General features: G+C 40.3%; 1 long non-coding RNA gene across 1 annotated transcript in view; it reads left to right on the top strand.

The window, feature by feature from the left end:
* The window catches only part of LOC143674132 (uncharacterized), a 68,276-nt gene that overhangs the window by 3,103 nt on the left and 52,508 nt on the right, over positions 1 to 12,665 (top strand). Inside the window, exons 2-5 of the long non-coding RNA XR_013170876.1 lie at positions 1,547 to 1,600; positions 3,511 to 3,631; positions 3,992 to 4,206; positions 4,730 to 4,903. This is a non-coding gene — a long non-coding RNA (uncharacterized LOC143674132). The remainder of the gene's footprint in view (positions 1 to 1,546; positions 1,601 to 3,510; positions 3,632 to 3,991; positions 4,207 to 4,729; positions 4,904 to 12,665) is intronic.

The following is a 12,665-nucleotide window of genomic DNA, read 5'->3' on the forward strand; positions in this document are numbered from 1 at the left end:
CCCTAGACTCAAACCACATCATTTTGTTATAGTAGTTATTAGGAACTTCCAGGAATGGCCTGGTAACATTTAGGTTTTCCATACATAGAGAGGGAGTAGTTATCACCAAAGGTTGTGGAACCCTTGGGCTTCAAAAGATGTCTTCCATGGCCAGTGGAGTCTATCCTACTGTCTATGTACAGCAGTTTCCTTGAGAAACCAGGCCATATATCCATTAGACCAGTGGGTTCCCCTATGTTGCTAATTTGGCTGGAATGATATGGAGTATTAGCTAAATGCTGACAGAGCTGACAAGGTTGCTTAGTTGGTGGCAGATAGAGACGATATCATTTAACATCTCTCCCCTTTACTTCTGGGGTTTCACTATGATCTTACCCAATGCATTGCCAAGGATGGCCACCCAGGTTGTCTGCCAAAGCTTTGAAGCCAAAATTTGTGCAAGGCCCCCTTACCTCTGTTGTTTAACCCTGACTTTGCAGCCATGATCCAATCTGGGGAAGAAAGTCTTATCATGATCAAATTTGATAGAGCCAATGATATTGCCTACCAGTACTGAAAGGTTAGGAGTCCCAGGTGCAACAAGAGCAACATAGTGTCTTGGCATTGTGTTTCCCCTACCCATGTTACCCTGTAGTTTTGTTCCACAGGAGGGAAGTATCTGTATCATCTCCAGTTTGGAATTATGAGGATGGGGGTTGGGGTGGGACCTTGCAGTAATACCACTGCCACCCAGCTCACAAATCACCCTCATGGATTGTGTTCTCAGTTGTTTACACTGAATTTGTAATTCTATGGGACTGACAAGTGCAGTTGGCCCCAGTGACAGAGCCTATGCCACTGCGTGTTGCATAGCCTCTAAAGCCTGCTGTTGCTAGGGGTCCCATTCAGAGATGGCCACCTCGTGGGTGCCGGTGCTGGTTTGAATCTGTTATTTACCCCAGAAAAGTCATATTCTTTAATCCATTCTTGGGGGGGGCAGACATATTGCAGGTGGGAGGTTTTTGGTTAGGCTGTTTCCATGGAAATGTGACCCATTCCATTTAAGGTGGGTCTTTAATCCCCTTGCTGGAGTCCTATATGAGAAAATAAGACATGAAACTCAGAGATCCAAGGAGAGAAGATAACAGAGAAAAAAAATGCCCAGATACATTTTGGAGACAGGCATTGAAACCAGAATCAGGAGAGAAGGGCCAGCAAATGTCACCATGTGCCTTGACAGGACTCCCTGAATGTCAGCAGCCTTTCCTTGAAGAAGGTATCTTCCTCCTGATTACTTAATTTGAATATTTCTATGGCCTTAGAACTATAAATTTATAAACTAATAAATCCCATTGGAAAAAGCCAACACATTTCTAATATATCACATTCCAGCAGTGTTAGCAAACCAAAGCAGTGACTAACTAGAAGAGCAAAAAGAATGCCCAGATGTGGCACATATTTTCTCTGGTAATCAAACATGACTTTCAGCTCTTTCCCACTCCTGGTAGCAGGAGTTGCCAATTACCATGACTTCTATTTGACTTTGGTGTGCTCCTCTGATTTCCAGCACCAGTACCCTAATGGAGCCTGCAATGTGGATGTCAGGAATATTGGATGACAGGTACTTCATGGGGTAATTGGGCTTATTGCAAGTCTAGCCCTACCTACTGCTGACATATTGCAGAGGAATTGATATAACTCTGAGGAAGCACATGAGATATATACTGTGGGCATTCCATACAAATGCAAATCATTCGATCTTTGTCACTCAAAGGTATGAGATAAAGGCATTATTCAGGTCAACAATGGCACACCAGACCCATGAGTACCCTGCCATGACATCAGTGACAGCAGTGGTGTCATGTAAAGCAGAGACCAAGGGCAGCACTTCAGCCTTTTAATCTATATTGATCTACTCTTAACCTCTAGGCTCCTGATGTCTTTATAAAGGGCAAAACTGGGCTATTAAATTATGACAGGATGATTCCTAATACTCCTATGGGCAGTACATTTTGAACCAATGGGGTAATTTCTATTTCCCTACCTGAACAGCAATACTAATTTTGTTTAATAACCCAGCAGGGCTTAGGTGGCAAATGGGATAAGCCATGCTTATGGCTTCTTGGTTGTGAAGAGGTATACCCCGTCAGGCAATGGTAGAGTTCCATGACGTAAACAGCCCAAATGTCAAGACCTATTTTGCATTCAGCAGTGAGAACCATGATCACTGTCACCAGAAATGACCCAAAAGGCCTCACCCATAAGTGCATATACATTGCCTTCCATGGGTCACCGAGTTCATTCCAAAACCCCACATTGCCACTAGTTTGCCCTTCCCACTATAGGTCTCCAGAATTTCTTTCAGTTGGCTACTAGTATCTAAGAGCACCATGAAAGTTTGATTCTCCCTGTTTTCCCTTCCACCCTAAAATTGGCATTTGGATACTTCTCCCTGGTTGGATTCTGAAACCATGAACACATCCCTAATTATTCTTTTTTAAAGGAAGTAATATTAGGATACAGGGAGAGAGAATCATCCTCTGTATCTGATTCATTAAGCTTGTAGTTAGAGTTGACTTCTTCAGTGTTCTGTTTAGGGCACAGAGAAGTTTTAGAAACACATACATCCCTCTCAGTACAGAGTCCAACGACTCAGAGGGCAACTCTGCAGTATTCTAAATCTTTACAGTCCTGCCATCCCTCTTCCTCTTGCTGTTTATGACTTCTACAAAGGCTTTCACTTCTAACTTAGAGGGACCCATTGCTGATAGCATTAGCATTAACAGTATTCTGGAGGAATCACATCAATTTCAGCTTTGTCTAGTTTTAGGAACCAAGACCACAGTGCCCTGAAGATGGGCCCCACCCCTTCCTTTGCCTTTGCTTGGTCATTCTTTGTCTCCCCTTTATAGTCCTTCAGTGCATCTTCTGTTGCCTAGCTTTCATCCATCGTTATTTGCTTCCATGACATGGCTGATTCTGTGGTGTTGCTTCTGGCCCGAAGTGGAATACTTTTTCACCATCTTTGCCACTATCATTCCCAGTGAAAACAAAAGGGGCAAGAGTGTCTTCCATTAGAGAGGCCCATGTCTCATGAAAGCCTCCAGGGCTGTTTGAGACTGGACAGTCTCATCCACACCCTGACTCCTGACAAGGAGTGAAATAATGTAGTCACATCTGTCACCTTAACCTGAACAGTAGCTATGGCTACATGAGCAGTTTGTTAGAGAAGTTCCCCCACTTAGAACAATGCTATCATGCTCCAAGCAACCCAGAGTAAAAATGGCATGGATTTCTGTCCCTGTCCTGTTGGTTGTGCTGTTCAATGTGGAAAGAAACTGTTTTCCCAGGGGATCAATAGATAACTTCCTGAGGCTGTGCCATTTAGCTCAATACATCTGAGTCTGTACTACCTCCTTATTGAAAGATGCAGTAAGTCACATGATACCCCTGGCTTTTGTCCATATCCATCTTTTAACTTCTGTATTTCTTTTGTGGAAAAATATCTCATTTTAAATATTTCATTTTCAGCAACAACATCAGCAGTTCTGCATGAGTCATAATTGATCTAACAACCTGGACTGGATGGTGCTCCCTGCATGAGGGTCTCAGTTTCCACCTGGGAGTCATTTGAGATCCTTGAGACACCATGGTATGTGGTATGGAAGTGTGCAGCCAGGTGTCAGGGTAACATTTCCCTACTCTCCCTAGGACCTGCTTCTCACATCTCCATCCTCAGCAACCACACCAGTCATCCTTGTTAACTGGGACGTTTCTTGTATCTCACTTTCTCAATTGTCCCCATGCCACTAGAGGGAGGCAAGCACTTCAGTCGGCTTGTCATCCCCCAGAGTGCCACTACCCCTCTGGAATTACTGAATCAAAGAATCCTTATTCCTCCACCATGCCATGGGATACTTTATTCACTGCACCAGGCTTTTGGGGAAGAGACACATATTTCAACCTCCAGGTCAGGAGTCCTACCTAAGAGATGTCAATTCACTCCATACAGATGTTGGGTTTGCCAAAAAAAGAACTGAATTACAGAGGCATTGGATGGAACAATGCTTACTGACAGAAAGAAGAGACAAAGCAGGATCACCTTCACCGTGAACGTCAGTCCCCCATGGCCAGCAGGTCCACTCTGCAGCCACAGGAAGATGGTCTACATGTATACTTCTCTTATGTACTGTTGTTAAGGGGCCACACTCCATCCTACTCAAACAGGTATAGCTTTACGGGGTGTGCCAGGTCCCCTAAAATGCACATAAATAGGCAAGGAGTCTCTATTGAATGATTACATATGCTCTGAGCATAAGGGAAAAGACTGAGCCAGCAGGTCACAATCTGCAAGCGGATGTGTATTATCTCCAGGCACCCCCGAGAAGGGAACCAGTCCGCATGTAACATCCTGCTACAGACTGGATTAACACATGTTGTCCCAAGCACAGGATTTATTTGTGGGTCACAGGAAAAGGTAGATAGTTGTACTTGGAACATCCCTTCAACACTAAAACAAGCAACAAGAAGAATAAAACAAGTTGCTTCAGGTAATAATTCTAACTGTGAAGTTCTGAAGCTACCTACAGATTACAGTTCTCTTGTTGCGAATTTCTAGTTCTCAACCTCCTGAGTTGCTGGCAGCATAGTTTGTAAGAGTGTACCTATTTAAAGTAGTATTTTTCATCCTTCAGGAAATGCAGCATAATCTCATGTATGTCTATTTAAAATAATATTTTTCATCCTTCAGGAAATGCAGTAAACCCAACAGAAATTGTTTTATAAGTTTCTCACAATTGGAAATTTTCAAGAATCCCTTGAAATCAACAGAGGAAACCATATTCTTGGTATTGAATGGATTTCTGTCTGAAATCTCTTGAGATGGCAAAGCTCTGGAAGTTAAGTTCACTTGATCAATTCAAGGGTAAGCCATATGATCTTTTTTTAAAATTTTTTTATTAATTAAAAAAATTAACAACAAACAAACAAAACAATAAGATATCATTCCATTCTACATATATAATCAGTAATTCTTAATATCATCACATAGTTGCATAGTCATCATTTCTTAGAACATTTGCATCAATTTAGAAAAAGAAATAAAAAGACAACAGAAAAAGAAATAAAATGATAATAGAGAAAAAAAAGTAATACATACCATACTCCTTACCCCTCGCTTTCATTTACCACTAGCATTTCAAACTAAATTTATTTTAACATTTGTTCCCCCTATTATTTATTTTTATTCCATATGTTCTACTCTTTTGTTGATACGGTAGATAAAAGGAGCATCAGACACAAAGTTTTCACACTCACAGAGTCACATTGTGAAAGCTATATCATTGTTCAATCATCATCAAGAAACATGGCTACTGGAACACAGCTCTACATTTTCAGGCAGTTCCCTCCAGCCTCTCCACTACATCTTGAACAACAAGGTGATGTCTACTTAATGCGTAAGAATAACCTCCAGGATAACTTCTCGACTCTGTTTGGAATCTCTCAGCCATTGGCACTTAGTCTCATTTCACTCTTCCCCCTTTTGGTCGAGAAGGTTCTCTCAATCCCTTGATGTTAATTCTCAGCTCATTCTAGAGTTTTTCTCAATCCCTTGATGCTGAGTCTCAGCTCATTCCAGGATCTCTGTCCCACGTTGCAGGAAGGAAGGTCCACACGCCTGAGAGTCATGTCCCACACAGAGAGGGGGAGGGTGGTAAGACTGCTCGTCATGTTGGCTGGAGAGAGAGGCCACATCTAAGCAACAAAAGAGGCTCTCTTGGGGGTGACTCTTAGTCCTAAATTTTAAGTAGACTTGACCTATATTTTGTGGGATTAAGCTTCATATGAACAAACCCCAAGACTGGGGGCTCAGCCTGTAGCTTTATTTGTCCACACTGCTTGTGAGAATATCAAGAATTCGACTTGGAGAAGTTGAATTTCTCCCCGCTCTCACCATTCCCCGAAGGGGGCTTGCAAATATTTTCCACTCACTGATCAAATCACTCTGGGATTCATCAGGGCATCACTCTGGACAAACCAACAAAATCTCATGTCCTACCTGAGATTCCAAGTACTTATGATGTTCAATCAAACTATCTACATAAGTTATATTAGAAAATGCTCTAGTCAAAATATAAATTTTGAAACAAATAAACATTTTTTGCTTTAGTCTCACACAGAAGGTAACATTTTAAAATATTAATTACCATCTATTTTCAGCACCCTGCAATAATGACATTCCTTTATTCTTCCTCATGCAAAAACATTTTTAAATTTTGTACATTGTACATTTCACTGTTGTTATACGTTCTAGGCATTCCTAGATTATACCATCTCAGTGTTTAGCATCTATTTTTCTTTCTGATTTCATTTATGTCCCCAGCCCTCCTCCCTCTATCATTCTCACATGCAGCTTCATTCGGTGTCTTAACATAATTATATTACAGTTAGGTAGTATTGTGCTGTCCATTTCTGAGTTTTTGTATCCAGTCCTGTTGCACAGTCTGTATCCCTTCACCTCCAATTACCCAATATCTTAGCCTATTTCTATTTCTTGATGATCTCTATTACCAATGACATATTCCAAGTTTATTCACTAATGTCGGTTCATATCAGTGAGACCATACAGTATTTGTCCTTTAGTTTTTGGCTACTCTCACTCAGCATAATGTTCTCAAGATCCATCCATGTTGTTACATACTTCATAAGTTTATTCCATCTTAAAGCTGCATAATTTTCCATCGTATTCATATACCACAGTTTGTTTAGCCACTTGTCTGTTGATGGACATTTTTGTTGTTTCCATCTCTTTGCGGTTGTAAATAATGCTGCCATAAACATAGGTGTGCAAGTGTCCATTTGTGTCTTTGCCCTTAAGTCCTCTGAGTAGATACCTAGCAGTGGTATTGCTGGGTCATATGGCAATTCTATATTCAGCTTTTTGAGGAACCACCAAACTGCCTTCCACAGCAGTTGCACCATTTGACATTCCCAGCAACAGTGGATAAGTGTGCCTCTTTCTCCACATCCTCTCCAGCACTTGTCATTTTCTGTTTTGTTGATAATGGCCATTCTGGTGGGTGTGAGATGATACCTCATTGTGGTTTTGATTTGCATTTCTCTAATGACCAGGGACGTTGAGCATCTCTTCATGTGCCTTTTGGCCATTTGTATTTCCTCTTCTGAGAAGTGTCAGTTCAAGTCTTTTTCCCGTTTTGTAATTGGATTGGCTGTCTTTTTGTTGTTGAGTTGAACAATCTCTTTATAAATTCTGGATACTAGACCTTTATCTGATATGTCGTTTCCAAATATTGTCTCCCATTGTGTAGGCTGCCTTTTTACTTTCTTGATGAAGTTCTTTGATGCACAAAAGTGTTTAATTTTGAGGAGCTCCCATTCATTTATTTCTTTCTTCAGTGCTCTTGCTTTAGGTGTAAGGTCTATAAAACTGCCTCCAATTATAAGATTTATAAGATGTCTCCCTACATTTTCCTCTAACTGTTTTATGTTCTTAGACCTGATATTTAGATCTCTGATCCATTTTGAGTTAACTTTTGTATAGGGTGTGAGATATGGTCCTCTTTCATTCTTTTGCATATGGATATCCAGTTCTCGAGGCAGCATTTATTGAAGAGACTGTTCTGTCCCAGGTGAGTTGGCTTGACTGCCTTATCAAAGATCAAATGTCCATAGATGAGAGGGTCTATATCTGAGCACTCTATTCAATTCCATTGGTCAATATATCTATCTTTATGCCAATACCATGTTTTTTTGACCACTGGCTTCATAATATGCCTTAAAGTCAGACAGTGTGAGACCTCCAGCTTCGGTTTTTTTTCCTCAAGATACCTTTAGCAATTCGGGGCACCCTGCCCTTCCAGATAAATTTGCTTATTGGTTTTTCTATTTCTGAAAAGTAAGTTATTGGGATTTTGATTGGTATTGCATTGAATCTGTAAATCAATTTAGGTAGGATTGACATCTTAACTATATTTAGTCTTCCAATCCATGAACACGGTATGCCCTTCCATCTGTTTAGGTCTTCTGTGATTTCTTTGAACAGTTTCTTGTAGTTTTTTTTGTATAGGTCTTTTGTATCTTTAGTTAAATTTGTTCCAAAGTATTTTATTCTTTTGGTTGCAATTGTAAATGGAATTCGTTTCTTGATTCCCCCTCAGATTGTTTATTACTAGTGTATAGAAACAGTACAGATTTTTGAATGTTGATCTTGTAACCTGCCACTTTGCTGTATTTGGTTATTAGCTCTAGTAGTTTTGCTGTGGATTTTTCAGGGTTTTTGATATATAATATCATATCATCTGCAAACACTGATAGTTTTTCTTCTTCCTTTCCAATTTTGATGCCTTGTATTTCTTTTTCTTGTCTAATTGCTCTGGCTAGAACTTCCAACACACTGTTGAATAATAGTGGTGAGAGTGGACATCCTTGTCTTGTTCCTGATCTTAGGGGGAAAGTTTTCAATTTTTGCCCATTGAGGATGATATTAGCTGTGGGTTTTTCATATATTCCCTTTATCATTTTAAGGAAGTTCCCTTATATTCCTATCCTTCGAAGTGTTTTCAACAAGACAGGATGTTGAATTTTGTCAAATGCCTTCTCTGCATCAATTGAGATGATCATGTGATTTTTCTGCTTTGATTTGTTGATGTGGTGTATTGCATTAATCGATTTTCTTATGTTGAACCATCCTTGCATACGTGGGATGAATCCTACTTGGTCATGATGTATAATTCTTTTAATGTGTTGCTGGATTCGATTTGCTAGAATTTTGTTGAGGATTTTTGCATCTATATACATTAGAGAGATTGGTCTGTAGTTTTCTTTTTTTGTAATATCTTTGCCTGGTTTTGGTATGAGGGTGATGTTGGCTTCATAGAATGAATTAGGTAGCTTTCCCTCCACTTCAATTTTTTTGAAGAGTTTGAGCAGGGTTGGTACTAATTCTTTCTGGAATGTTTGGTAGAATTCACATGTGACGCCGTCTGGTCCTGGACTTTTCTTTTAGGGAAGCTTTTTAATGACTGATTCAATTTCTTTACTTGTGATTGGTTTGTTGAGGTCATCTATTTCTTCTTGAGTCAAAGTTGGTTGTTCATGCCTTTCTAGGAACTTGTCCATTTCATCTACATTGTTGTATTTATTAGCATAAAGTTGTTCATAGTATCCTGTTATTACCTCCTTTATTTCTGTGGGATCAGTGGTTATGTTTCCTCTTCCATTTCTGATCTTATTTATTTGCGTCCTCTCTCTTCTTTTTGTCAGTCTTGCTAAGGGCCCATCAATTTTATTGATTTTGCTGGATATAGAATTCTTGGTTGGCAGTTTTTCTCTTTTAGTAATTTAAATATATCATCCCACTGTCTTCTCGCCTCCATGGTGTCTGCTGAGAAATCTACACATAGTCTTATTGGGTTTCCCTTGTATGTGGTGGATTGCTTTTCTCTTGCTGCTTTCAAGATCCTCTCTTTCTCTTTGACCTCTGACATTCTGACTAGTAAGTGTCTTGGAGTACATCTATCTGGATCTATTCTCTTTGTGGTGCGCTGCATTTCTTGGATCTGTAATTTTAGGTCTTTCATAAGAGTTGGGAAATTTTCAGTGATAATTTCTTCCATTAGTTTTTCTCCTCCTTTTCCCGTCTCTTCTCCTTCTGGGACACCCACAACATGTATATTTGTGCGCTTCATATTATCATTCAGTTCCCTGATTCCCTGCTCATTTTTTCCCATTCTTTTCCCTATAGTTTCTGTTTCTTTTTGGATTTCAGATGTTCCATCCTCCAGTTCACTAATCCTAACCTCTGTCTCTTGAAATCTACCAATACAGGTTTCCATTGTTTTTTTCATCTCTTCTACTGTATCTTTCATTCCCATAAATTCTGTGATTTGTTTTTTCAGATTTTCCATTTCTTCTTTTTTTTCATTCCTTGCCTTCTTCATATCTTCCTTCAATTCATTGATTTGGTTTTTGATGAGGTTTTCCATGTCTGTTCATATATTCTGAATTATTGTTTCAGCTCCTGTATCTCATTTGAACTATTGGTTTGTTCCTTTGTCTGGGCCTTATCTTCAATTTTCCTGATGTGATTTGTTATTTTTTGCTGGCGTCTAGACATTTAATTACCTTAATTAGTTTATTCTGGTGATTGTTTTCACTTATCTTACCTAGGGTTTTCTTGCTAGATGAGTTTGTTGTCTATGTGTTCTTTGACCTTCAGTTCAGCTTTTTCTGGGCCTCTAAGTTTAAGTTTTGTTTAACAAAGGAGAATTTTTCAGTTCTTGTTTTCTTGTTTCTTACCCTGCTTGTAAGGTGCCTTTTCCCTCCCCACCCTTAGGAGGGTCTGCGTAGGTAATACAGACTCCAGCCAGGTTTTCCCGGACTAAACTGGCCTCCTATCAGGGGGAAGGAGTCACCTGCATCACTTTTCCCTGAGGGTGAGACCCAGCAGGTTGAAAGATTTTCCTGTGAAGTCTCTGGGCTCTGTTTTTCTTATCCTGCCCAGTATGTGGCGCTTGTTTGCCTGCGGATACCACCAGCAAAAGATGTTGTGGCACCTTTAAGTTTGGAAGGCTCTCCCTGCTGGGGGCATGGTGGAGACAGAGGAGAGGTTGTAGGCTGGTTTTAATGGCTTCAGATTGCCAAGCCTTGGGTTCTGAATTCCTTGAGAGAGGGATTCCACCTGAGTTGGGCTTCACCCCTCCCCTGGGGAAGGAACAGGCGGGAGACAGCCCTGAAAGCAGTCCGTTTCTGCCTATGCCTGAGGCAGTTGCAGCCTTTGTAGTCCCGCTGCTGAATCCAGAGGCAGCCAAGCCTCCATAGAGACAGCCACAAAAACCTCCATTTCATCCCCTTTCCTCTTTTTCGGTTAGCCCAATAAGTGACCTCCGCCTTGACCAGGTTCGCCTGATTGGGAGCCTATTTTTCATAGTCAGAATTTGTTAATTAATGCCACAATTGGTTGGACTCAGTCCCTGCTACTGTTAGAGTGTCTTTGCTTTCCCTCTGGGAAGCCGCCTGTGGGGGAGGGGTGCTGGCCGCCGGCCACCACGGCTTGGGGAACTCATGCTTCAGGGGGGGCTCACAGCCGGTCCAGCTGGTCCCGACTGGGGTACGCTGTGTGTCTGGTCACTGTCGTGCTCCGGGAGCTGTTCTGTACTGTTTCTGGTTATTTAGTAGTTGTTCTGGAGGACGAACTAAAATGCGCACCTTGCTTAGCCACCATCTTGGCCCCTCCTCTCCTCCAGCCATATGATCCTGACATATTTTTCTTCATGTGAAATTTTAACTGTATGTGTATGATATGCATTTTTTAGTTCACCATTTTACAATTGGCAAATTCTGCTACTCAGTAAATTCAGTAGAACGTATAAGTGCTTAGGGACAGAAAAGAAATGTGAGGTATATTTTACTGTATTTTATGAAATGGCTAGCCATTGAAATCTTTCCCTTTCAGAATCCTTCATCCACTTTCACAAACAGCCCTCCTAATAAACAAGTTAATTCTCTGTTTAAATACTCCCCAAGAAAATTCTGGTTATTCCTAAAGCCTGCAACTACAGTTTTCTGCATATAAAGTGTATTGTAGCTTTAATATCAGTGTTTCTTCTATTCCCTGTAGAGTGATCAGAAATCTTATAATAAGGGAAATGGTTGATATAAGCAAGGAGACACCAGAACGGTAAACCACAGAACTGATAAGGCTGTAGCTTAGAAGCAAGAATATATCTTCAACCCTTACAATTAAATGTAATTAAATTAAATGTGACATCAGAGTCCATACTAGGTTTAGGATGAAATAATCAAAATGTAACTGAGATATTATACTAATACTTCCTGCACATATTGATAAGTAAGACACAGTACCAAGGAAGACTTATCTGAGAGACATGGGTATCCTGAGCAAGACATTGGAAGTCCAAATACCCAGAGTTCAGAGGACAGTGGAGCACCTTAAAGAAACTCAGCTATTTGAGTGAGACTTCAGAAATGACAGGGGATTATATTCATTTCCAGCTAGGGTCACAAATACCACAAAATGCATCAGCTTAAACAATGCAAATTTATTGGCTCATCATGGTTTGCATGCTACGAGAAGTCCAAAATTGAGACATCAACAGAATCAGCCTTACTCCCTGAAAGCCTTAGCATTGTAGAGCCAGTTCTGGTGATCCTTGATCTTTTGGTTTTCTGTCACATGTCAGTTAATATGGCAGTGTCTTCTCCTTTCTCATCTGGGTTCCATTGACTTCCATCTAGCTTCTCCACATGGCTGTCTCTTCGTAAAACCTCTGGTAATAGGATTAAGACACAGCCTCACTCCACAGGGCCATACCTTAATTAAAAATAACATCTTAAGGGTCCGGTGGTTCATGTCCACAGGTATGGATTAAAATTAAGAACACTTTTTTTGTGCAGTTCATAATTCAACCTACCACAAGGGTGCACACACTGTAGGGGTTTTTTTCCCTGTGTTTTTTTAATTACACAATTTTATTGGGATATATATTCACATACCATACAGTCGTCCAAAGTGTACAATCAGAATCATCATATTGCTGTACATTCACTATCATAATTGATTTTTGAACATTTTCATTAATCTAAAAACATAACATTAAAAGTAAAAATGAACACTCAAAACATCCCACACCTCCCATCACCCCCTA

Source organism: Tamandua tetradactyla, chromosome 2 (assembly GCF_023851605.1).
Source record: "Tamandua tetradactyla isolate mTamTet1 chromosome 2, mTamTet1.pri, whole genome shotgun sequence".
In the NCBI taxonomy this organism is placed as follows: Eukaryota; Metazoa; Chordata; class Mammalia; order Pilosa; family Myrmecophagidae; genus Tamandua; species Tamandua tetradactyla.